The sequence below is a fragment of the Ranitomeya variabilis genome, chromosome 3, assembly GCF_051348905.1.
Source record: "Ranitomeya variabilis isolate aRanVar5 chromosome 3, aRanVar5.hap1, whole genome shotgun sequence".
NCBI lineage: Eukaryota > Metazoa > Chordata > Amphibia > Anura > Dendrobatidae > Ranitomeya > Ranitomeya variabilis.
Window position 1 is genome coordinate 461,784,924 of NC_135234.1, and position 26,295 is coordinate 461,811,218.

The 26,295-nt window shown below is 47.4% G+C and overlaps 1 protein-coding gene across 1 annotated transcript in view; it reads right to left on the reverse strand.

Annotated features, from left to right (window-relative positions):
* The window catches only part of ECRG4 (ECRG4 augurin precursor), a 78,918-nt gene that overhangs the window by 30,004 nt on the left and 22,619 nt on the right, over positions 1-26,295 (reverse strand). The window lies entirely within an intron of this gene.

A 26,295-nucleotide genomic window follows, 5' to 3' on the forward strand; every position in this document is an offset into this window, starting at 1 on the left:
TGGTTGTGGCTGATTTATGGTGAAATGATGTGCTTTTCACTTTCAGATTATGGGCCCAAAGCTACTCAATGGAACCTTCAGGAGTTTAGAACTTCTTCTGTAATCAATGCCATCAGTATGTTTTGCAACAATGAGGTAGCAAAGGTCTTGAGACAGCTCACAGGTTTTACCTATCATAAGATGTTTCTTATGTGGCACCTTGGTAATGGGACACCGTTTTATAGGCCATCAGTTGAACCAGCTGATGTTATTTTTCACAAAGTGGCAGATTTGCTTTCCAATTACTGACAGATTTCAGCTGGTGTCATGACTTTCCATGGCTTTTTGAACCTCTCTTTTGTTTATCTGTTCAATACATTTTCCCTGTGTCATTTCTCATTATTACAGAACTTAATTTGTGGACATCTGTGGTTTGATTTCTTTACCTGTGTGGATGGGATGGGTTGTTACCAACATCTGGTGAGAATTTCATGTTAATAGCACCTTTAGAAGTATGTATACTTAGAAAATTGGTGAAGCATTCAATACTTATTTCACCCACTGTATGCTTCTTCAGATATATTGTTATATCATCCTTGATGAAGAGACCTAAATAATCTCAAAAGCTTGCTTTGTAACATCACTTCTTTTATTTTTGTTAGCTGATAAAAGTTATTATAGCCATAGGATTATTATGTTTGCTTCTCTCACTGAGAGCAATCAATCGGAGATTCAACTCATGCACAGACGTCCAACTATTTTCCTTCAGAATTTTCTTACACACTTCAGAATTCATTATTACATCAATGATGGAAAGCCTTCCTGAACCAGATGCAGCAAAACAAACCTAAACTAGGATACTACCATGACCATCACCATGTTTCACAAATGGTTCGAGGTTTTTATGCCCTATTGCAGTTATCTTTCTCCAAACATATTGCTTCTCATTTAAACCAAAAAGCTCCATCATTGAGACAGGAGATGGCAGCTGCTGTGGATACAATTTTATGTAGACGGGATGAGGGAGGAGCTAGAGGCAGAGCTCCACCCTCCTTTTCCTCCCCCTCCTGTCTACATAGAAGCTCATCAGTAGCTGCTGCTATCTCCTGTCTCATTAATTGGAAAGTCTGTCTTCACTGAATTCAGATTTTACCTCAGAATTTAGAATTTTGACTGATCAATTTTGGCAGAAAGAAGTAAATCTCTCAGATAAGATATATTACAAAATTGCTTATTTTCACGTATACTATTGATTCATGACATAAAAATGAAAATGACAGTTACTCTTCAACCTCTTCAGGTATATGACTAACAGTTACTTCATATGTCGCATCCCTGACTTTGATGCGGGCTCCGGGGTTGAGCCCACATCTTTCCCCGCACATGACAGCTGATGTAATCAGTGCTTATAAGAGCTGCGGCACTACACTAGCAGCTGTTAGCCAGTTAGATCCCCGCTGTCGATCAAGCGTCATTCTGGCCTCCCATCAGCGCCCCTGTCACATGATCGTAGGGCGCCGATGGGTTGTCACGACAGATGGGGGTCTGCAGAAGACCACCGTGCCAGTCATTACAATACTCCTCTAAACGCCAGCTCGTGGCTGTTTTTCATAGGAGATTCTGATTTTTGCTATAAATAGCATTGCCGAAGCACTACTATGTATAGCGCAGACAATCACAGCTTCAAATCTCCTAAGTTGACTATTAAATAAAGTAAAAGTGAAAACAAAAATTTACAAATGTGAAAAAAATTTAAAAAACAAAAGTTAAAATCACCCCTTTTGTCACAATCAAAAAATATATACATGTAATATCGCTGCATTCAGAAATGTCCAATCTATTAAAATATTAAATAAATTAATCCAATCAGCTAACATCGTAACGAGAAAAAAATCTAAAAACAGGATTACAGCTTTTTTTGGCAGCTGCAACATTGCAATAACATGTAATTAGAGGTTATCAAAACATCGCATTTACCCCTAAATAAAAGTGTAAGCACAGAGCGCAAAAAAATAAGCTATCGTACAGCCCCAGATCCTGAAAAATGGAAACGCAACGGGTTTGGAAACTGGCAACAAACGCAAAAACTTTTTTTCATGCAAATGTCTGAATTTTTTTTCACCACATAAGTAAAAAATAAACTATACATGTTTGGTATCTGCGTACACGTACCGACCTGGAGAATCATATTGCTGGGTCAGTTTTACCATGTAGTGAACATGGTAAATAAAAAAAAAAAAACAATTGTTGAATTGCAATTTCACCGCACTTGGAATTTTTTCCCTGTTTTTCAGTACACTATATAGTAAAATCATTGGTGCTATTCAAAAGTACAACTGGTTGCACAAAAAACAAGCCCTTATACAGCTATGTTGACAGAAATATGAAAAAGTTATGGCTCTTTGAAGAAGGGGAGGGAAAAAACGAAATAAATAAAATGGCAAGGGGTTAACAAATTGAAGATGGGCAGCAAAGTTCTTTTTGGAGAGTATGGCTTTCTCCTTGCAACTATGCACACCATTATTATTTAGTGTCCTCCTAATTATGGACTAATGAACTAGTTAATTAGTTAATGAAGACAGGCATTTAGAGTTTAGCTTTGGTACCTTTGTAACTTAGTGAACTATTCTACACTTTGCACTTAGAGTGATCTATATTGGTCGACCATTCCTGGGAAGGGTAATAATGGTCTTGAATTTCCTTTATTTTTGCACAATCTGTCTGACTGTGGACTGGTGGACTTCAAACTCTTTAGAGATGGTTTTGTGGCTTTTTTTCAGATTGATAAGCATCAACAACTTATCTTATGAGATCAATCAAAACTTCACTAGTACCATTATATGAAGGGATAGAATCACTGTGCTGTTTATGAATCCAGAGAGTGTGTAAATTACTCTTGCCCATAGGAGAATAATTGCAATGGTTCAACAAGCAGTGGATGTAGATCGCATTCCCTACATGGACCCTGGCCTTCATCATTTACCCGCTATACAGGGATCTGGACTTTTGCAGGGCCACCTGGGTTAAGTTCATGAAGATGGTAATGACAGTTGGAGCAGGCTAGCAGACGTTGGTCAGAAAGCCGGGTCAGTACTGTTGTGTCCCATGATCTTGAATGGGAAAATGTGTATCTTCTGTAATATGCATTGCATTTTGTTGTTGCTATGGAGAAGCTCTGCCCTCTAAGTTTGCCCCTTTGTCTCTCCTAAAGATGATGATATTAGCCCTTGTTCCTCCCTTCTTCTTCATTATCAGTTTGATGTAGCCATCTTTGGATGCACATATATACTCCTCTGCTTGGGATTACTCTTTCCACCTGCTGCTTTGTACTTAATACAAGATTTCAGAGCATATCAACTCTTTTTTTCTCCTAGACTCTTAAGGTACCGTCACATTAAGCGACGCTGCAGCGATATAGACAACGATGCCGATCGCTGCAGCGTCGCTGTTTCGTCATTGTGTGGTCGCTGGAGAGCTGTCACACAGACAGCTCTCCAGCGACCAACGATGCCGAAGTCCCCGGGTAACCAGGGTAAACATCGGGTTACTAAGCGCAGAGCCGCGCTTAGTAACCCAATGTTTACCCTGGTTACCAGTGTAAATGTAAAAAAAAAAAAACACTACATACTTACATTCCGGTGTCTGTCGCGTCCCCCGGCATCCGCTTCCCTGCACTGTGTAAGCGCCAGCCGTAAATCAGAGTGGTGACGTCACCGCTGTGCTCTGCTTTACGGCCGGCCGGCGCTGACACAGTGCAGGGAAGCGGACGCCGGGGGACGCGACAGACACCGGAATGTAAGTATGTAGTGTTTGGTTTTTTTTACATTTACAATGGTAACCAGGGTAAATATCGGGTTACTAAGCGCGGCACTGTGCTTAGTAACCCGATGCTTACCCTGGTTACCAGTGAAGACATCGCTGAATCGGTGTCACACACGCCGACTCAGCGATGTCAGCGGGTGATCCAGCGACGAAATAAGGTGCTGGCCTTCTAGCTCCGACCAACGATGTCACAGCAGGATCCAGATCGCTGCTGCGTGTCAAACACAATGATATCGCTATCCAGGACGCTGCAACGTCACGGATCGCTATCGTTATCATTGTTAAGTTGTTCAGTGTGAAGGTACCTTTATTACAAGTCAGTCCGGCTGAGTTGGCAATGTCTGAGGAAGCATGGCATGTGAGTACAGCAATCATACAGTTATCTAAGGAATTGATGGCTAAGGATTTAGAGACTCATACTGCCTTGATGAGTCAGAATAAGTACCAAGAGGTTAGGATGGGAACAAAAGTTGTCAGGCTGTAGAATGGTATAAAAAAATGAGCCAAGTTCAGTAACAGAATATCACATGCAGGATCAGAGAAGTAGAATGGTCAAAACACGAGCCGAAGTCAGTAAGGGTACAGAGGTATTAGGTGTTGGATACTTGACCAGGATCAATGGGGGTCTCAATGCTGAGTTAAATGTGAGTATTCTACCAGATGAGTTACTTTGTACACTCGACTACTATGAGTATGAAAAGGACAACAGTGTTCCAGCACAATGATGGATCGAGTCATACTTTGAGTTTGGCATAGAAATGGTTCAATGACAATGAAGTAGAGGTGCTGGAATGCCCCCCACAGTCACCAGATCTCAACCAAATCGAACCCTTGTGGGTAGAGTTGGAGAAAAAACTGAATACATACCCAAGTGAGTCGACCAGTATGCACCAACTCTGGGAACGTGTAGAAGAGACCTGGGATCAGATTTCGGTTGAGATTTGTTGAGCATGCCCAGAAGGATTCGGGCAGTGTTGAAAGACAAAGGTGGATTCACAAAATAATGACAAAATAATAAAAATGTACATTTAGATTTCTAGAAGCAAAACAGGAACATGCAGTGACATGACAAGAATCTGCATAACTAATCATGTACAAAATAGTTGTGAGATACTGAAACTGAAAATCAAAAGGTCAAAACATTGTTGTCCTTTTGAGAGTCGATGTAGATTTTTTTAAAAAAATGTATCCAGATACACAGAATTCACTAACTGATTTTTGCTCCAGTTTGAAAATGGGAAACTTCTAGTATGGACACTGGCCTGCCTTTATGTTTGCCAAATAATTTTATCTCTCTTCAGGCTGTTGCACAGCTCACATCATAAACTTGGCATCTTCTATAATACTTTGCAGATTATCATCTCATAGAAATCCTCATACTATGTCTATTGTAATAAATGTGATATTCACTTTCCCTTATATTTTCACAACCAAATCTCCTTTATATCCCAGCCACCCAATATTGTATGGATGGTTTTATTGACACAGTAAAATACAGTCAGTGCACACAGCTGTTAGTGCCTTCACTGCATATTTTCACGTGAGTGTCATTCTAGATCTATATGACAGCTTCTTGTTAAGTATTCCTGCAGATGCAAACCTGGTTAGATATTCATTATTTTGCTCACAACTTTGTCCATGTGGCTGCAGTTCTTATGTCTGTCCAATGCGTAAATAATAGAGATAAGCAGATCAATCCGCAGAAGATCGAGTTAGTCAAATTTCCCGAAATTCGCTGGCCTACATGAATTTGAGCAATTTGAAATTCAATTAATAAGAACTGTAAATAAGAATGGCCGGTGTCATTTCACACGTGGCTGAATACTCAGCGAGCATGCCAACATCTTCAGGCGTAGCCACGCAGTCTTCCCCATAATGCCCTGTAGCAAGCAGTTCACATGGTCTAGCCCAGTCAGTCAGGGAGGAATATCACAGCCAGTAGAAAAGATAGGGGTCAGCCAACAAACGCCAATTTATGCCTGTACTGTGTAGGGCTAGAAGCTCAGAGCACACAGGACTGGGATAGATAAAGGCCTAATGCGATTGTGGTGATGATGTACCAGATTGAAAAAAGGTTTGATAGTCTCAGTCTGTGAATCTGAATGATTCCCTGTGTGTGCGACTGTGAATTTATTGATCCCTGATATACTACAGTAACAACACCATAATAGCTGTATTTTATTTTTTACTTTTCATCTAGTGCAAGCAAGGAGGGTCAATATTAGGCTATGTGCACACGTTGCGGATTTTGCAGCAGTTTTCCATGCGTTGTACAGTACCATGTAAACGTATGGAAAACGAATCAGCAGTGCACATGGTGCGGAAAATACCACGCGGAAACACTGCGTTTTATTTTCCACAGCATGTCATTTCTTTGTGCGGATTCCGCAGCGGTTTACACCTGCTCCTCAATAGGAATCTGCCGGTGTTAAACCGCAGATGAAATCCGCACAAAAACCGCAGGAAATCCGCAGTGAGGGTATGTGCACACGTTGCAGTTTTTACTGCGGATCCGCAGCGTTTTTGATGCTGTGGATCCGCAGCAGTTTTCCATGCGGTGTACAGTACCATGTTAACCTATGGAAAATAAAAACCGCTGTGCACATGCTGAGGAAAAAAACGCGGGGAAAAGCAGCGGTTTATTTTCCGCAGCATGTCAATTCTTTGTGCGGAATCCACAGTGGTTTAACACCTGCTCCATATTAAAGAATCGCAGGTGTAAAACCGCAGTAGAATCCGCACAAAAACCGTGGAAAATCCGCAGTAAGGCCGGCGTCACACTAGGCGTATGAAAATACGGTCCATTTTTTACGGCCGTAAAATGCAGTAATTGTCCTAAAACACTGTTCCGTATTCAATGCGAGGATGCGATTTTTACGCACAAATTTATCCGTGTGTCATCCGTATGGCATCCGTATGGCTTCCGTACGGCGATTTTTTCTCACAGGCTTGCAAAATGGACATATGATGGATCCATCGGCTCAAATATTCTTAAAGACATATATACAGCCTATATATATATATATATATATATATATATATATATATATATATATATGTCAGTGAGACACATATATATATATTTATATTTCATTCAGCGCTAGATAGCAGAAAAGCCGGTAATTCAATTGCCGGCTTTTCCTATCTCCTTCACAAACCCGACAGGATATGAGACATGGTTTACACACAGTAAACCATTTCATATCCCTTCTTTTATTACATATTCCTCTTTATTAATGTAAGAAGTGTCTCTGTGTAAAATTTGGGGTCTCTAACTATTAAATTAAAGGGTTAAATTCTGGAAAAAATTGGCGTGGGCTCCCACGCAATTTTCTCCGCCAGAGTGGGAAAGCCAGTGACTGAGGGCAGATATTAATAGCCTAGAGAGGGATCATGGTTATAGGACCCCCCCCTGGCCCCCAGCCACCCCAGAAAAGGCACATCTGTAAGATGCGCCTATTCTGGCACTTAGCCTCTCTCTTCCCACTCCTGAGTAGTGGACGGATATGGGGTAATGAAGGGTTAATGTCGCCTTGCTATTGTAAGGTGATATTAAGCCAGGTTAATAATGGAGAGGTGTCAATTATGACACCTATCCATTATTAATCCAATAGTACAAAATGGTTAATAAAACACACACACATTATTAAAAAGTATTTCAATGAAATAAAGACACATGGTGTTTTAATATTTTATTATACTCTTAATCCACCTGAAGTCCCTTGTCACCTGAAATAAAGTTAAAAAAACAGACAACAATATTCCATACCTTCCGTCGTTCAGTCTTGTTCCACGCTGTAAATCCATCTGAAGGGGTTAAATCATTTTACACCCAGGAGCTCTGCTAATGCAGCTGTGCTCCTGGCTGTAAAACTTGGTGAATGAATGGAATGTACTGTAGTTACCTCGAGTTGCAGTGACGCGCCCTCTGCTGGATGAACTCATATGAACTCGAGCTTGAGAAAATATTCTGAAAAGTTCCAACGCTCGAGTTCAGGAAGAAATAACATCTAGAACATCTACAAGAGTTGTGAGGACCTTACCGAGTTGCTCAGCAGGGAGGGACTACAACACACAGGCGCTAGTAGGAAGGCTACTGATTTCCACCTGGATAAGGGGACTCTGGATTTGCCTTCGGAACGGCCGGACTCTACCTACCCTGTGGTCTGTACCCTGGACTGTGGATGCTGAAGTCTTCAGTAAAAGGTAAAGAGACTGCAACCTTCTGTCCTCGTTATTCTCTGCGCCTTACATCACCCACCATCACCATCTTCCCTTCTGGGAAGCCCTGGGGAAACACTTCACCTATGGGAAGGTATACCATCTTGCTGCCATAACATCACCCCAGCGGACCCCTAAGCAGCGTCGGTCACCCTGACCGAATACCACATGTGGCGTCACAAGCTTCCCCTTTAAAGACCTTTCCCAAAACCATAAAAACTCTATTCCTTTATTGGATGCCCCTCAAAGGGCCACGGACCGGGTCGGGCCACCGTGACATCCCCCGAACCGAAGGACCCGGTGCCGAGTACCCCATTGCCCTACTGGGGGCGCTCTTCATGTGCACATAGCCTAAATCCGCGGTAAATCCGCAGGTAAAACGCAATGCATTTTACCTGCGGATTTTGCTAAAACGGTGTTGAAAAATCCACACTCAAATCCGCAACCTGTGCACATAGCCTTAAACCCCTCATTGCTAATTCAGTTTGTCATACACATATTTTCCAATTAGTTACGCGATTTGCAAATGTATTCGTGGCAAATCGAATCTTCTAATAAAAATTGGCAAAGTCGAAGAATTCAAATTTCAAAATATGCTGTCATCTCTAGCAAATAAATACTAAAGACCTGTTTTTGAGGTGTAAGAGGAATGCAACAATTAACATTTTTAGGTGAGATAGTTAGATTTTTAGTTTAATTTGTCGCTTTGTACTTTATCTATTAAACACTAATCCAATCTATTCACATAAATATTGATCTCATTTCAATCTTTTAACTGGAATCAAATATCCCCTTCAGTGGGAGCTCACAGCAGAGTGGTGATCAGCAGATCACAGTGTCAGCTTTTGATTTAAAAATCAATAAACACTTTAAAAAAAAAAAAAAAAGACATGCTGTAGAATTTTTAACCTCTTTCTGACAGGGCAGTATTTCATTTTTGTGCTTATTTCTTTTCTTATTGAAAACAGACAAAGTTTATAAAAAAATTACACATGTAGGAGACAATCATATATAATGTATTACTAGGATAAATCTATATACAAAAAGAACATTCTAAAAGTATATCCACATATAATATGAAGTATACGGAAGTTTTGTATCAGTACATATATTAGGCAGGTTTAAATACAAACAAAACAACAACACAAGAGAAAAAAAAATCAACTGCTTCTACTGTGTGTCTGATTCCGCTGAGGATCAAGGACACCCAAAAAATAGGCTTAAAGCGTAACTGTTGTTTTAATGTGTATTTCATAAACCAATAATACGCATGAAAACAAGCAATGTTGTAATATATCTTATAGAAAGAAATCTGTTTTTTTTTCCCGCCACCTCTGATTAATCATTTTCAAAATTCTCAATTATCAGGTAAAATCTGTATTCGCTGAAGACAGATTTTCAGATTACTGGGGTAGGAGATGGCATTTACTACTGATAAAATTCTATGTAGATTAGAGAAGAGAAGAGCTTTGTCTCTAGCTTCTCCCTCCTCCGCCGCCCTCACCTCTCCCTCCTCTACATAGAATCTTATCGTTGACAACTGCTATCTCTTATCTCAGTAATGGGAAAGACTGTATTCACTGAATATAGATTTTATCTGAGAATTGAAAATTTGGAGAATGAATGATCAGTCCTGGGGGAGAAAGAGGCAGATAACTCTGATAAGATAAATTACTTATTCTTTCTTATTTTCATGTGTGCTATCATTTTATGAAAACAATACATGTAACCCTAGGCAGAGTAGGGGGTCCCAAAGAGACAATCATAAAAAGAAACCCAAAACAACAAATATGTGCCAGGAATAAATTATATACAAATATTTAAAAAAATTATGATTTTTATCGAAGAAATAATAAAAAAAGAACATACATGTGTATTCAACATGACAGACGTAAAGAAATATTAGTATGTGAACCAATAGGGGAGCCCCTGTAGTAAAAAGACACCAACCACTTTGCAAAACAAAAAATGCAAAGAGTATATCTGTGTAGGTATATAGTGTATTATACCAATAGTTAATAAAGATAAAAAGACTGGAGTACCCAATAAAGTAATTCCCTAAAACATAATTCCCTGAATCAGGTAAAGTTCAAATAGTGCATGTAGTAGTCAAAACATATGCGGCTCACTCACCAAACTCCCAACATGTGTGATGAGAGGTGTATGTAACTCATCTCTGATCTGCTCCCAGCACTTTAAAATCACATACTGATCTATAGTGAGACCATTGAGGCGAGTATACTGTCTGTCATTACATGTCTCACACTGAGAAACCTGCTCTAATCCATTGTGGGGGCTTGTTCTTGTTTCCTATGTGTGCTGCTGCTTGCTTATGATTGATCAACTTCTTGTAGAGGGGAGAAGTACACACCCTCAGTGAAAAATGTCTGGTAACTAGTGTTGAGCGATACTTTCCGATATCGGAAAGTATCGGTATCGGAAAGTATCGGCCGATACCGTCACAGTATCGGAATCCAATCCGATACCGATACCCGATCCCAATGCAAGTCAATGGGACGAAAATATCGGAATTAAAATAAACCCTTTATACACTTGTAGGTTCATTCTACATGAAGGAAAACAACTAAGAATATTGTAGGATGTATTGGGGGACGTGGCGGAGATATTAAAGGGACAGAGGTTTAGCCCAATGTAATAGAATAGCAGGATTTTTTATTTTTTTTTATGAAGTTCGGCGTTAGAAAGAATTTGACTATGTTTTTTTTTTTTTTTTTATGTCAGATATTGATGTTTCACTACTTCCACGCCCTTCACCTTCTTTTTTACTTCTCCCACGCTTTCTTCTTAATTATCCTCATCATCAGCTTCTTTGACATCAACTTCTTCACCTTATTCATCTTCTTCTTCATCTTCTACCTATTATTTTTTGGGTTACATTGTTCATATTCTTTTTATTTTACTATTATCTTCATCATATTCAACTTCTTCATCATATTCTTATTTGTGACAGGCATTCCCGTAGTTGTTATCTATAAAAGTTTGAAGATTACACCTTCCGTTCTGCCTGTCACAAAACAGTTACATTTGTCCGCGTTCAGTTTGGCCTGCAGCATCAGGCTTTATCCAGGGGCACCACGAGGAGGAACGGACTCACCCCCATACACTGCTTAGTCTTCTTCTGCTTATAATTTACATAATATTTTTTGCTCTGATATTTTGTGTTATGCTTAATGTCCTTCTGCTCTTTGTTCTGCAGCCTCTTGTTCTTCTGCTTCTCGGTCTTCCAGGTCGTCGTCGTCTCCAGGGTCGTCGTCTCCGGGGTCGTCGTCATCGGGGTGGTCTTCAGGGTCGTCGTCTCCGGGGTCGTCGTCATCGGGGTGGTCTTCGGGGTCATCGTCTCCAGGGTCGTCGTCATCACGGTGGTTGTCGTCTCTGGTGTCGTCGTCATCTTAGGGGTGGTCTTCTGGGTCATTGTGTTTAGTCTCTTGAACTTGGAAATGTAGCAGAAGGTACAAGAAGGCTGAGAAAATGCCGAGAACCAGCTGATGGAACTGGAACTCGGATGGCTACCCGAAGGTCCAAGAGCCAATGGAACTACCGAGGACCAGCTGACGTTACTGGAACCCGGTTACTAAGCAGGAGGTACCTGTGCTGAAAGCACTACCAAGGACCACCTGACGTTGGTGGAACTCGGATACCCAGAGGGAGGCACCTAAGCCAAAGGCTCTGCCCGGAACCAGCTGACGGTACTGGAACCAGGATGGGGAGCAGAAGGTACAAGAGCAAAAGACACTGCCGAGAACCAGCTGACGGTGCTGGAACCCGGATGGGTAGCCGAAGGTCCAAGAGCCAATGGAACTACCGAGGACCAGCTGACGTTACTGGAACCCGGTTACTAAGCAGGAGGTACCCGTGCCTGAAAGCACTACCAAGGACCACCTGACGTTGGTGGAACTCGGATACCAAAGGGAGGCACCTAAGCCAAAGGCTCTGCCCGGAACCAGCTGACGGTACTGGAACCAGGATGGGGAGCAGAAGGTACAAGAGCAAGTGTCTGCGTGGCTTTTGCAGGACACGATGCCGGCTGCACAGCAGGGGAACAGCTGGCGGTGCTGGACCCCACTGACACATTGGCGAGGTGTTTTTCTCTGTGCAGCTAGCACATCTGGGCCCCAACTGGCGGTGTGTTAGAGCCCAGGGTCAGCAGGAGGAGGAGCAGGAGGAGGAGGAGCAGGGGGAGGGGAGTGTAGGCCGAAGCCTGCACTGGCGGCAGCTTTGGGTCTGTTGTGTCTGCGTGGCTTTTGCAGGACACGTTGCCGGCTACACAGCAGGGGAACAGCTGGCGGTGCTGGACCCCACTGACACATTGGCTGGTGTTTTTCTCTGTGCAGCTAGCACATCTGGGCCCCAACTGGCGGTGTGTTAGAGCCCAGGGTCAGCAGGAGGAGCAGGGGGAGCGGAGTGTAGGCCGAAGCCTGCACTGGAGCAAGCAAGTCTGTGCAGCCAGCACTTCCGGACAGCAACTAGCGTTGTTGGAGCCCGGGCTCTGCAGGTGGAGCAGAGTGTAGGCCGAAGCCTAATTGAACCGATTTCAAAAGTCACCTTTAACCCCCCCTCAGGGGTTACAAAGTAGAAGAGCCACAGCTTATGCAGCAGCAGTGCTGCGCAAGTCAAAGGTTGCTCTTGTAATTTTTCTCCTTGCACACGCTGAATGGAACACGTATAACATTCAGCCCTTTATACAGTCAAACTGTGTAATGGAGGCGCGAGTTCCCTTTGTAATGAGACGCAGCACAGGTGTCAAGAATCCCACCTTGGTGCTGGGTGCAGCCTCCCGAGCGTTGTTATTTGCTGTACAGGAGTCTGCGCTGTCGTGTTATCCCCTGGCCTAGCGCCGTTAGCGCTGCCCATCTTCTGGCATCATGTAATGTCGGCCGGTGCGGTTCGCGATGACCATGAATCCCAGCCCCGCAGTGTCTTAACATTGTTAAAACACTGCGGGGCTGGGATTCAGGGCCTGGCGCAGCACATATGTTGGCCTCTCACACTCGGGTCCTTACACCCGCTTCAGACTGTGCGGCGTCATCTGATCCCTTATCGCATGCCACGGCCATGAAGCCGCACAGTCCGAAGAAGGCGGAAGGAGAGGAGGGACAGGCGAACTGATGCACTGATCCTGCCCATGAATCACACCCTCGCAGTCCCAATAAATAAGACACCGAGGGGCGTTGTGTGGGTCAGGGCGGCCGCAGAGGCGCAGCCAGCCAAACAATGATGCCAGAAGACGGGCAGCGCTACCAAGGGGGTTGCAGCGTGTCATTACAAAGGAAAGTCACACCACCGGGACGGTTAACTGGTCACACAGAGGACACATTTCAGACGTGTTTTCAGTTCCACATGTGCGAGGAGAATACGTTTCTGAGCCACCTTGCACACATGCAGCATTACCGCTGTACAAGGTGGCTGGATAACGTAAAAACGCCTGGGGGAGGGGGGACAGGTTCCCTTCAATTTCAGTTCTTGTGTCTGCGTGGCTTTTGCAGGACACTGTTGTGAATTTGGATTCTGGGCTCCCCTGGTGGCCGCTTGTGGAATTGGACTTGTCATCCTCTTTCCTGTTTCACCTGATTCCATCAGTAGTGGGTGTCGCTATTTAAGCTCATTTCTCTGGTGGTTTCTTGCCGGTCAACAATGTTATCTGATGCCTCTCAGTGCTTGTTCCTGCTTCTAGACAACTACTGATAAGTTGGACTTTTGTCCATGTTTTGTTTTGCCTATTTGTTCCAGTTCGCAGCTGAAGTTTTGTTACTGTGTCTGGAAAGCTCTCGTCGATCAGGGATTGCTACTCTGGCGTTATGAGTTAATGCCAGAGTTTAAGGTAATCTCTGGATGGTGTTTTGTTAGTATTTTTCTGCTGACCATGAAAGTATACTATCTGTCTTCTGCTATCTAGTAAGCGGACCTCAAATTTGCTAAGACTATTTTCCTGCTGCGTTTGTTGTTTCATCTGAACTCACCGTCATTATATGTGGGGGGCTACTGTCTTCTTTGGAATATTTCTCTAGAGGTGAGCCAGGTCTTATATTTCCCTCTGCTAGCTATTTAGGTCTTAGGCCAGAGCTGGGCATCTAGCGATTAATAGGAAATGCTACCTGGCTATTTCTAGTTGCGCGGCAGGCTTAGTTCATGGTCAGTATAGTTCCATCTTCCGAGAGCTTGTCCCTCTATAGGCTTGCTATGATCTCTGCCTGCAGAGATCATGACAGTTTGACCGGCCCATAAAGTGTTAAAGACCCAGGTTGAGAAAGGAGAGTTATAAGAAGTCTGCTGGAATTTTTTTTTTTTTTTTTTCCTCCAGTCTGCCTTGCTGCAGTCTTTTTTCTCTCTCTCCTCCTAATCTCTGTATGCTCTGTGTGCACCTGACAATAATGGATCTCCAGAGTGTAACTGCGGGTTTGAATAATCTCATCACGAAAGTACAAAATTTACAAGATTTTGTAGTACATGCTCCGGTATCTGAGCCGAGAATTCCTTTGCCGGAGTTCTTCACAGGGAATAGAGCTAGCTTCCAGAATTTCCGAAATAATTGTAAGCTTTATTTGTCCCTGAAGTCTCGTTCAGCTGGAGACCCTGCTCAGCAGGTTAGGATTGTGATTTCCTTGCTCAGGGGTGACCCTCAAGATTGGGCCTTCTCATTGCCAGCAGGGGATCCTGCGTTACGCGATGTGGATGCGTTTTTTCTGGCCTTGGGCTTGCTTTATGAGGAACCTCATTTGGAACTTCAGGCAGAAAAAACTTTGATGGCACTATCTCAGGGGCAAGACGAAGCTGAAGTTTTCTGCCAAAAATTCCGTAAATGGTCTGTGCTTACTCAGTGGAATGAGTGCGCCTTGGCGGCAACTTTCAGAGAAGGTCTCTCTGATGCCGTTAAGGATGTTATGGTGGGGTTCCCTTTGCCTGCAGGTCTGAATGAGTCCATGACAATGGCTATTCAGATTGATAGGCGTCTGCGGGAGCGCAAACCGATGCACCATCTGGCGGTGTCTATGGAAAAGACGCCAGAAAGTATGCAGTGTGATAGAATTCTGTCCAGGAGCGAGCGACAGAATTTTAGACGGAAGAATGGATTGTGTTTCTATTGTGGGGATTCTACTCATGTTATATCGGCATGCTCTAGGCGTACAAAGAAGCTTGATAAGTCTGTTTCCATTGGCACCATTCAGTCTAAGTTTATTTTGTCTGTAACCCTGATTTGCTCTTTGTCATCCATTGCCACGGACGCCTATGTTGACTCTGGCGCCGCTCTGAGTCTTATGGATTGGTCCTTTGCCAATCGTTGTGGTTTTGATTTAGAGCCTTTGGAGACTCTTATTCCTCTGAAGGGGATTGACTCCACCCCATTGGCTAATAATAAACCACAATACTGGACACAAGTAACCATGCGTATCAACCCGGATCACCAGGAGATTATTCGTTTCCTGGTGCTGTATAATTTACATGACGATTTGGTACTGGGATTGCCATGGTTGCAGTCTCACAACCCAGTCTTGGACTGGAGAGCTATGTCTGTGTTGAGCTGGGGATGTAAGGGTATTCATGGGGACGTACCTTTGGTTTCTATTTCGTCGTCCATTCCCTCTGAAGTCCCTGAGTTCCTCTCTGATTATCAAGACGTCTTTGACGAACCCAAGCTTGGGTCGTTACCTCCGCACCGTGAGTGCGATTGTGCCATAGATTTGATACCGGGTTGTAAATATCCAAAGGGTCGTTTGTTTAATTTGTCTGTGCCGGAACATGCTGCTATGCGGGAATATATAAAGGAGTCTTTGGAAAAGGGACATATTCGTCCATCTTCTTCTCCCTTGGGAGCTGGGTTTTTCTTTGTCTCAAAAAAAGACGGCTCTTTGAGACCATGTATTGATTATCGGCTTCTGAATAAGATCACTGTTAAGTATCAATACCCATTGCCATTGCTTACTGATTTGTTTGCTCGTATAGAGGGTGCTAAGTGGTTCTCTAAAATTGATCTTCGTGGGGCGTATAATTTGGTGCGGATCAGGCAGGGGGATGAGTGGAAGACCGCATTTAATACGCCCGAGGGCCACTTTGAGTATTTGGTCATGCCTTTTGGTCTTTCTAATGCCCCTTCAGTTTTCCAGTCTTTTATGCATGATATTTTCCGCGATTTTCTGGATAAATTTATGATTATATATCTGGATGATATTCTGATTTTTTCTGATGACTGGGACTCTCATGTCCAGCAGGTCAGGAGAGTTTTTCAGGTTCTGCGGTCTAATTCTTTATGTGTGAAGGGGTCTAAGTGCGTTTTTGGGGTCCAGAAAATTTCCTTTTTGGGGTATATTTTTTCTCCCTCTTCCATTGAGATGGATCCCGTCAAGGTGCAAGCTATTTGTGACTGGACTCAGCCCTCCTCTCTTAAGGGTCTTCAGAGATTTTTGGGCTTTGCCAACTTTTACCGCCGATTTATTGCTGGTTTTTCGGATGTCGTTAAACCACTGACTGATTTGACCAGACAAGGCGCTGATGTTGCTAATTGGTCCCCTCATGCTGTAGAGGCCTTTCAGGAGCTTAAGCGCCGTTTTGCCTCTGCCCCTGTGTTGCGTCAGCCTGATGTGAATCTGCCTTTTCAGGTTGAGGTTGACGCTTCGGAGATCGGAGCTGGGGCAGTGTTGTCGCAGAAAGGTTCCGACTGCTCCGTCATTAGGCCTTGTGCCTTCTTTTCTCGCAAATTTTCGCCCGCAGAGCGGAATTATGATGTTGGGAATCGGGAGCTTTTGGCCATGAAGTGGGCGTTTGAGGAGTGGCGCCATTGGCTCGAGGGGGCTAGGCATCAGGTGGTGGTATTGACTGACCACAAAAATTTGATTTATCTTGAGACTGCCAGACGCCTGAATCCTAGACAGGCGCGCTGGTCTTTATTTTTTTCTCGCTTTAATTTTGTGGTGTCATACCTACCGGGTTCTAAGAATGTTAAGGCAGATGCCCTTTCTAGGAGTTTTGACCCGGACTCTCCTGGTAATTCTGAACCCACAGGTATCCTTAGGGAGGGAGTAATTTTGTCGGCCGTTTCTCCTGATCTGCGGCGGTCCTTGCAAGAGTTTCAGGCGGATAGACCGGATCGTTGTCCGCCTGATAGACTGTTTGTTCCGGATGATTGGACCAGCAGAGTCATCTCTGAGGTACATTCTTCTGCATTGGCAGGTCATCCCGGAATTTTTGGTACCAGGGATTTGGTGGCAAGATCCTTCTGGTGGCCTTCTCTGTCACGAGATGTGCGAGTCTTTGTGCAGTCATGTGACGTTTGTGCTCGGGCCAAGTCTTGTAGTTCTCGGGCTAGCGGACTGCTGTTGCCCTTGCCTATTCCTAAGAGGCCTTGGACACACATCTCGATGGATTTTATTTCAGATCTGCCTGTTTCCCAGAAGATGTCTGTCATCTGGGTGGTCTGTGACCGTTTCTCTAAAATGGTCCATTTGGTTCCTCTGCCCAAGTTGCCTTCTTCTTCTGAGTTGGTTCCTCTGTTTTTTCGGAATGTTGTCCGATTGCACGGTATTCCTGAGAATATTGTTTCTGACAGAGGTACCCAATTTGTGTCTAGATTTTGGCGGGCATTCTGTGCTAGGATGGGCATAGATTTGTCTTTTTCATCTGCTTTTCACCCTCAGACTAATGGCCAGACCGAGCGGACTAATCAGACCCTTGAGACATATCTGAGGTGTTTTGTCTCTGCTGACCAGGATGATTGGGTTGCTTTTTTGCCATTGGCAGAGTTCGCCCTCAATAATCGGGCCAGTTCTTCCACCTTGGTGTCCCCGTTTTTCTGTAATTCGGGGTTTCACCCTCGATTTTCCTCCGGTCAGGTGGAATCCTCGGATTGTCCTGGAGTGGATGCGGTGGTGGAGAGATTGCATCACATCTGGGGGCAGGTTATGGACAATTTGAGGTTGTCACAGGAGAGGACTCAGCGTTTTGCCAACCGTCATCGTCGTGTTGGTTCTCGGCTTTGTGTTGGAGATTTGGTGTGGCTGTCTTCTCGTTTTGTCCCTATGAGGGTCTCTTCTCCTAAGTTTAAACCTCGGTTCATCGGCCCTTATAGAATATTGGAGATTCTTAATCCTGTTTCTTTCCGTTTGGACCTCCCTGCGTCCTTTTCCATTCATAACGTTTTTCATCGGTCGTTATTGCGCAGGTATGAGGTACCTGTTGTGCCTTCTGTTGAGCCTCCTGCTCCGGTGTTGGTTGAGGGTGAGTTGGAGTACGTTGTGGAGAAAATTTTGGACTCTCGTGTTTCCAGACGGAAACTCCAGTATCTGGTCAACTGGAAGGGTTACGGCCAGGAGGATAATTCTTGGGTCAATGCATCTGATGTTCATGCTTCTGATCTTGTTCGTGCCTTCCATAGGGCTCATCCTGGTCGCCCTGGTGGATCTGGTGAGGGTTCGGTGCCCCCTCCTTGAGGGGGGGGTACTGTTGTGAATTTGGATTCTGGGCTCCCCTGGTGGCCGCTTGTGGAATTGGACTTGTCATCCTCTTTCCTGTTTCACCTGATTCCATCAGTAGTGGGTGTCGCTATTTAAGCTCATTTCTCTGGTGGTTTCTTGCCGGTCAACAATGTTATCTGATGCCTCTCAGTGCTTGTTCCTGCTTCTAGACAACTACTGATAAGTTGGACTTTTGTCCATGTTTTGTTTTGCCTATTTGTTCCAGTTCGCAGCTGAAGTTTTGTTACTGTGTCTGGAAAGCTCTCGTCGATCAGGGATTGCTACTCTGGCGTTATGAGTTAATGCCAGAGTTTAAGGTAATCTCTGGATGGTGTTTTGTTAGTATTTTTCTGCTGACCATGAAAGTATACTATCTGTCTTCTGCTATCTAGTAAGCGGACCTCAAATTTGCTAAGACTATTTTCCTGCTGCGTTTGTTGTTTCATCTGAACTCACCGTCATTATATGTGGGGGGCTACTGTCTTCTTTGGAATATTTCTCTAGAGGTGAGCCAGGTCTTATATTTCCCTCTGCTAGCTATTTAGGTCTTAGGCCAGAGCTGGGCATCTAGCGATTAATAGGAAATGCTACCTGGCTATTTCTAGTTGCGCGGCAGGCTTAGTTCATGGTCAGTATAGTTCCATCTTCCGAGAGCTTGTCCCTCTATAGGCTTGCTATGATCTCTGCCTGCAGAGATCATGACAGGACACGTTGCCGGCTGCACAGCAGGGGAACAGCTGGCGGTGCTGGACCCCACTGACACATTGGCTGGTGTTTTTCTCTGTGCAGCTAGCACATCTGGGCCCCAACTGGCGGTGTCACGGCCGTGGCATGCTATTAGGGACCAGCTGACACCGAACAGTCATTAGAAGCCGTAGGGAGGGGAGTGAGAGGCGAGGATATGCACTGCGCATGGACACGGATCCCAGGCCCGCGGTGGGATTACATTAGACGACACCGCGAGGCTGAATCTCGGACAGCGCACCCGCACAGGCGCAGCCAGCCTGACAGCAAATGATGTCAGAAGACGGGCAGCGCAAAATGTGTGCATGGCCAAGGGGTAACCTAACAGCGCAGGCTCCGGGACAGATTCAAACAACGCTGAGGAGGCGGCGCACGGCGACAAGGGGGTAAAAATGACGGCTGTGCTGCGTCACATGACAAAGGAAAGTTCCACCTACCGGACGGTTGAACGCTGTGAGGGGACACATTTCATAAGTGTTAGGTTCAGCATATGCAAGGAGCACCACGAAAAGAGGCACTTTTTCCCTTTGCATCATTACTGCTGCACAAGGTGGCTCCTTCAGTAACAAACGCATGGGGGGGGGGGGGACAGGTTCCCTTAAATTTAACTTGTTGTGCCTGCGTGGTGGTCGCAGTACACGTTGCCGTATACACAGCAGGGGAACAGCTGGCGGTGCTGAACCCCACTAACACATAGGCGAGGTGTTTGGCTCTGTGCGTACAGCACTTCTGGACGGCAACTGGCGGTGTTGGAGCCCAGGGACAGGTGGAGGAGGAGGAGGTTGGAGGAGGTTGGAGGAGGTAGGAGGGATTGCCACACACACAGCAGGGGAACAGCTGACGTTACTGAACCCCAATAACAGAGGAGGGACTGTTGACTGTGCGTACAGCACTTCTGGACGGCAACTGGCGGTGTTGGAGCCCAGGGACAGGTGGAGGAGGAGGAGGTTGGAGGAGGTAGGAGGGATTGCCACACACACAGCAGGGGAACAGCTGACGTTACTGAACCCCAATAACAGAGGAGGGACTGTTGACTGTGCGTACAGCACTTCTGGACGGCAACTGGCGGTGTTGGAGCCCAGGGACAGGTGGAGGAGGAGGAGGTTGGAGGAGGTTGGAGGAGGTAGGAGGGATTGCCACACACACAGCAGGGGAACAGCTGACGTTACTGAACCCCAATAACAGAGGAGGGACTGTTGACTGTGCGTACAGCACTTCTGGACGGCAACTGGCGGTGTTGGAGCCCAGGGACAGGTGGAGGAGGAGGAGGTTGGAGGAGGTTGGAGGAGGTAGGAGGGATTGCCACACACACAGCAGGGGAACAGCTGACGTTACTGAACCCCAATAACAGAGGAGGGACTGTTGACTGTGCGTACAGCACTTCTGGACGGCAACTGGCGGTGTTGGAGCCCAGGGACAGGTGGAGGAGGAGGAGGTTGGAGGAGGTTGGAGGAGGTAGGAGGGATTGCCACACACACAGCAGGGGAACAGCTGACGTTACTGAACCCCAATAACAGAGGAGGGACTGTTGACTGTGCGTACAGCACTTCTGGACGGCAACTGGCGGTGTTGGAGCCCAGGGACAGGTGGAGGAGGAGGAGGTTGGAGGAGGTTGGAGGAGGTAGGAGGGATTGCCACACACACAGCAGGGGAACAGCTGACGTTACTGAACCCCAATAACAGAGGAGGGACTGTTGACTGTGCGTACAGCACTTCTGGACGGCAACTGGCGGTGTTGGAGCCCAGGGACAGGTGGAGGAGGAGGAGGTTGGAGGAGGTTGGAGGAGGTAGGAGGGATTGCCACACACACAGCAGGGGAACAGCTGACGTTACTGAACCCCAATAACAGAGGAGGGACTGTTGACTGTGCGTACAGCACTTCTGGACGGCAACTGGCGGTGTTGGAGCCCAGGGACAGGTGGAGGAGGAGGAGGTTGGAGGAGGTAGGAGGAGGTAGGAGGGATTGCCACACACACAGCAGGGGAACAGCTGACGTTACTGAACCCCAATAACAGAGGAGGGACTGTCGGGACTGTGCGGACAGCACTTCTGGACGGCAACTGGCGGTGTTGGAGCCCAGGGACAGGTGGAGGAGGAGGAGGTTGGAGGAGGTTGGAGGAGGTAGGAGGGATTGCCACACACACAGCAGGGGAACAGCTGACGTTACTGAACCCCAATAACAGAGGAGGGACTGTTGACTGTGCGTACAGCACTTCTGGACGGCAACTGGCGGTGTTGGAGCCCAGGGACAGGTGGAGGAGGAGGAGGTTGGAGGAGGTTGGAGGAGGTAGGAGGGATTGCCACACACACAGCAGGGGAACAGCTGACGTTACTGAACCCCAATAACAGAGGAGGGACTGTTGACTGTGCGTACAGCACTTCTGGACGGCAACTGGCGGTGTTGGAGCCCAGGGACAGGTGGAGGAGGAGGAGGTTGGAGGAGGTAGGAGGAGGTAGGAGGGATTGCCACACACACAGCAGGGGAACAGCTGACGTTACTGAACCCCAATAACAGAGGAGGGACTGTCGGGACTGTGCGGACAGCACTTCTGGACGGCAACTGGCGGTGTTGGAGCCCAGGGACAGGTGGAGGAGGAGGAGGTTGGAGGAGGTTGGAGGAGGTAGGAGGGATTGCCACACACACAGCAGGGGAACAGCTGACGTTACTGAACCCCAATAACAGAGGAGGGACTGTTGACTGTGCGTACAGCACTTCTGGACGGCAACTGGCGGTGTTGGAGCCCAGGGACAGGTGGAGGAGGAGGAGGTTGGAGGAGGTTGGAGGAGGTAGGAGGGATTGCCACACACACAGCAGGGGAACAGCTGACGTTACTGAACCCCAATAACAGAGGAGGGACTGTTGACTGTGCGTACAGCACTTCTGGACGGCAACTGGCGGTGTTGGAGCCCAGGGACAGGTGGAGGAGGAGGAGGTTGGAGGAGGTTGGAGGAGGTAGGAGGGATTGCCACACACACAGCAGGGGAACAGCTGACGTTACTGAACCCCAATAACAGAGGAGGGACTGTTGACTGTGCGTACAGCACTTCTGGACGGCAACTGGCGGTGTTGGAGCCCAGGGACAGGTGGAGGAGGAGGAGGTTGGAGGAGGTTGGAGGAGGTAGGAGGGATTGCCACACACACAGCAGGGGAACAGCTGACGTTACTGAACCCCAATAACAGAGGAGGGACTGTTGACTGTGCGTACAGCACTTCTGGACGGCAACTGGCGGTGTTGGAGCCCAGGGACAGGTGGAGGAGGAGGAGGTTGGAGGAGGTTGGAGGAGGTAGGAGGGATTGCCACACACACAGCAGGGGAACAGCTGACGTTACTGAACCCCAATAACAGAGGAGGGACTGTTGACTGTGCGTACAGCACTTCTGGACGGCAACTGGCGGTGTTGGAGCCCAGGGACAGGTGGAGGAGGAGGAGGTTGGAGGAGGTAGGAGGGATTGCCACACACACAGCAGGGGAACAGCTGACGTTACTGAACCCCAATAACAGAGGAGGGACTGTTGACTGTGCGTACAGCACTTCTGGACGGCAACTGGCGGTGTTGGAGCCCAGGGACAGGTGGAGGAGGAGGAGGTTGGAGGAGGTAGGAGGGATTGCCACACACACAGCAGGGGAACAGCTGACGTTACTGAACCCCAATAACAGAGGAGGGACTGTTGACTGTGCGTACAGCACTTCTGGACGGCAACTGGCGGTGTTGGAGCCCAGGGACAGGTGGAGGAGGAGGAGGTTGGAGGAGGTTGGAGGAGGTAGGAGGGATTGCCACACACACAGCAGGGGAACAGCTGATGTTACTGAACCCCAATAACAGAGGAGGGACTGTTGACTGTGCGTACAGCACTTCTGGACGGCAACTGGCGGTGTTGGAGCCCAGGGACAGGTGGAGGAGGAGGAGGTTGGAGGAGGTTGGAGGAGGTAGGAGGGATTGCCACACACACAGCAGGGGAACAGCTGACGTTACTGAACCCCAATAACAGAGGAGGGACTGTTGACTGTGCGTACAGCACTTCTGGACGGCAACTGGCGGTGTTGGAGCCCAGGGACAGGTGGAGGAGGAGGAGGTTGGAGGAGGTTGGAGGAGGTAGGAGGGATTGCCACACACACAGCAGGGGAACAGCTGACGTTACTGAACCCCAATAACAGAGGAGGGACTGTTGACTGTGCGTACAGCACTTCTGGACGGCAACTGGCGGTGTTGGAGCCCAGGGACAGGTGGAGGAGGAGGAGGTTGGAGGAGGTAGGAGGAGGTAGGAGGGATTGCCACACACACAGCAGGGGAACAGCTGACGTTACTGAACCCCAATAACAGAGGAGGGACTGTTGACTGTGCGTACAGCACTTCTGGACGGCAACTGGCGGTGTTGGAGCCCAGGGACAGGTGGAGGAGGAGGAGGTTGGAGGAGGTAGGAGGGATTGCCACACACACAGCAGGGGAACAGCTGACGTTACTGAACCCCAATAACAGAGGAGCGACTGTTGACTGTGCGTACAGCACTTCTGGACGGCAACTAGCGGTGTTGGAGCCCAGGGGCAGGTGGAAAAGCAGAGGAACACAATGTAGGCCGAAGCCTGAGAAAGTCGAAAGGGAACCTTTAACCCCCCCCCCCAAGGCGTTTGTAGCTGAAAGAGCCAGCTTGTGCAGCACAAAAGATGCAAAAGGAAAAGGTGGCTCTTTTCATCATGCTCCTTGCAAACACAGAACTAAACACTTATAAAATGTGTCCCCTGAAGCCGTGAAACCGTCCCGGAGGTGGGACTTTCCTTCGTAATATGACGCAGCACAGCCATCATTACTACCCCCCCGCCGCCGTGCCCCGGCTCCTCAGCGTTGTTTGATTCCGTCCCGGAGCCTGCGCTGTTATGTTATCCCGTGGCCAGGCACACTTAGCGCTGCCCATCTTCTGACATCATTTGGTGTCAGGCTGGCTGCGCCTGTGCGGCCGCGCTGGCCGAGAGCCCGCCTCGCAGTGTCTTCTGATGTAATCCCACTGGGGGCCTGGGATCCATGGCCATGCGCAGTGCATATCCTCGCCTCTCACTCCCCTCCCTACGGCTTCTTTTCCAGACTGTGCGGTGTCACGGCCGTGGCATGCTATTAGGGACCAGCTGACACCGAACAGTCTGAAGAAGCCATAGGGAGATGAGTGAGAGGTGGAGGTTCAGATATGCACTGCGCATGTCCATAGATCCCAGGCCCCCAGTGGGATTAAATCAGAAGACACTGCGAGGCGGGCTCTCGGCCAGCGTGGCCGCACAGGCGCAGCCAGCCTGACACCAAATGATGCCAGAAGACGGGCAGCGCTAAGTGTGCTTGGCCACGGGATAACATAACAGCGCAGGCTCCGGGACGGAATCAAACAACGCTGAGGAGCCGGGGCGCGGCGCCGGGGGGGTAGGAATGACGGCTGTGCTGCGTCATATTACGAAGGAAAGTCCCACCTCCGGGACGGTTTTACGGTATCAGTGGACACATTTTATAAGTGTTAAGTTTTGCGTGTGCAAGGAGCAAAACCAAAATAGCTACCTTTTTCCTTGTGCAGCATTACTGCTGCACAAGGTGGCTCTTTCAGTAACAAACGCCTTGGGGGGGGGGGGACAGATTCCCTTACATTTCAGTTGTTGTGTCAGCGTGGCGGTCGCATGACACATTGCCGGCTACACAGCTGGGGATCAGCTGACGTTACTGAAACCCAATAACACTGGGTCGTATGTTTTGACTGTGCAGACGGCACGTCTGAGCCTCAACTGGCGGTGTTGGAGCCCAGGAATTTAAGTTCAGGTGGTAGAAAGATGAACACAACAGGAGACCTGGATAACGTATACAGTGACCTAATTATTTAATCAGGAGGAGGAGTGGCAAATTCCTGCGAGATCCAGGCCTTGTTCATTTTCAGAAAAGTAAGCCGGTCAACGTTATCGGAGGATAGTCGCATGCGACGGTCAGTTAGTACACCACCTGCAGCACTAAAGACACGTTCCGATAATACACTGGCCGCAGGGCAAGACAGCACCTCCAATGCATACTGGCTTAGCTCTGGCCATGTATCCAGCTTTGAGACCCAAAACTTGAAAGGGGAAGAGCCGTCTGGGAGTACAGCAAGAGGGCAAGACATGTAGTCTGTCACCATCTGACGGAACCGTTGCCTCCTGCTGACTGGAGCCGTCTGTGATGGTGTAGACTTTTGTGGGGGGCACACAAAACTGTGCCACAGTTGGGCCATACTGGTCTTGCCTTGGGCAGAGGCACTGCTTCTGCTCCCTCTTTGTGCAGAGCCTCCACCACTGCCTGGACGCACTGAGCTGCTTTGGAATGCAGTAGCAGCACTTCTCTCAGTTGGAATGGAGAAGATGATGGAACTGACCAGTGTGTCTTGGTACTCCCGCATTTTTCGCTCCCGGTTCAACGGTGTGATGAGGCTTTCTACGTTGTCCCGGTAGCGAGGATCGAGGAGGGTGAACACCCAATAATCAGACATGTTGAGAATGTGGTCGATGCGGCGGTCGTTTCTCAGGCACTGCAGCATGTAATCCACCATGTGCTGCAGACTGCCAACTGCCCAAGAAACGCTGTCCCCAGCTGGAGGCGTGATCTCTGCCCGCTCGTCATCACCCCACCCTTGCTGTACACACTGAGTACTGGACAATTGTGTAACTCCCTCCTCTGGACGGATGTCTTCCTCCTCCATTGACTCCTCCTCATCCTCCTCACAAACTGTCCCCTGCCTACGCGTTTGTGAGGAACCACGTGGCGCTGACTGTCCAGAAGATGATGGAAGTGGTGAATCCTCATCCTCCACCTCTTCCACAACATCATCCCTTAGCGCTTGCAGTGATTTTTCAAGCAGGCAGATAAGGGGGACAGTCATGCTGACTAGTGCATCATCTGCACTCGCCATCCGCGTGGAATAATCAAAGGGACGCAAAACCTGGCAGACATCCTTCATAGTGGCCCACTCTGTGGTTGTGAAGTCTGTACGGCGCTGACTGCGACTTTTTTGCGCCTGATACAGCTGGTACTCCATTACAGCTTGCTGCTGCTCACACAACCGCTC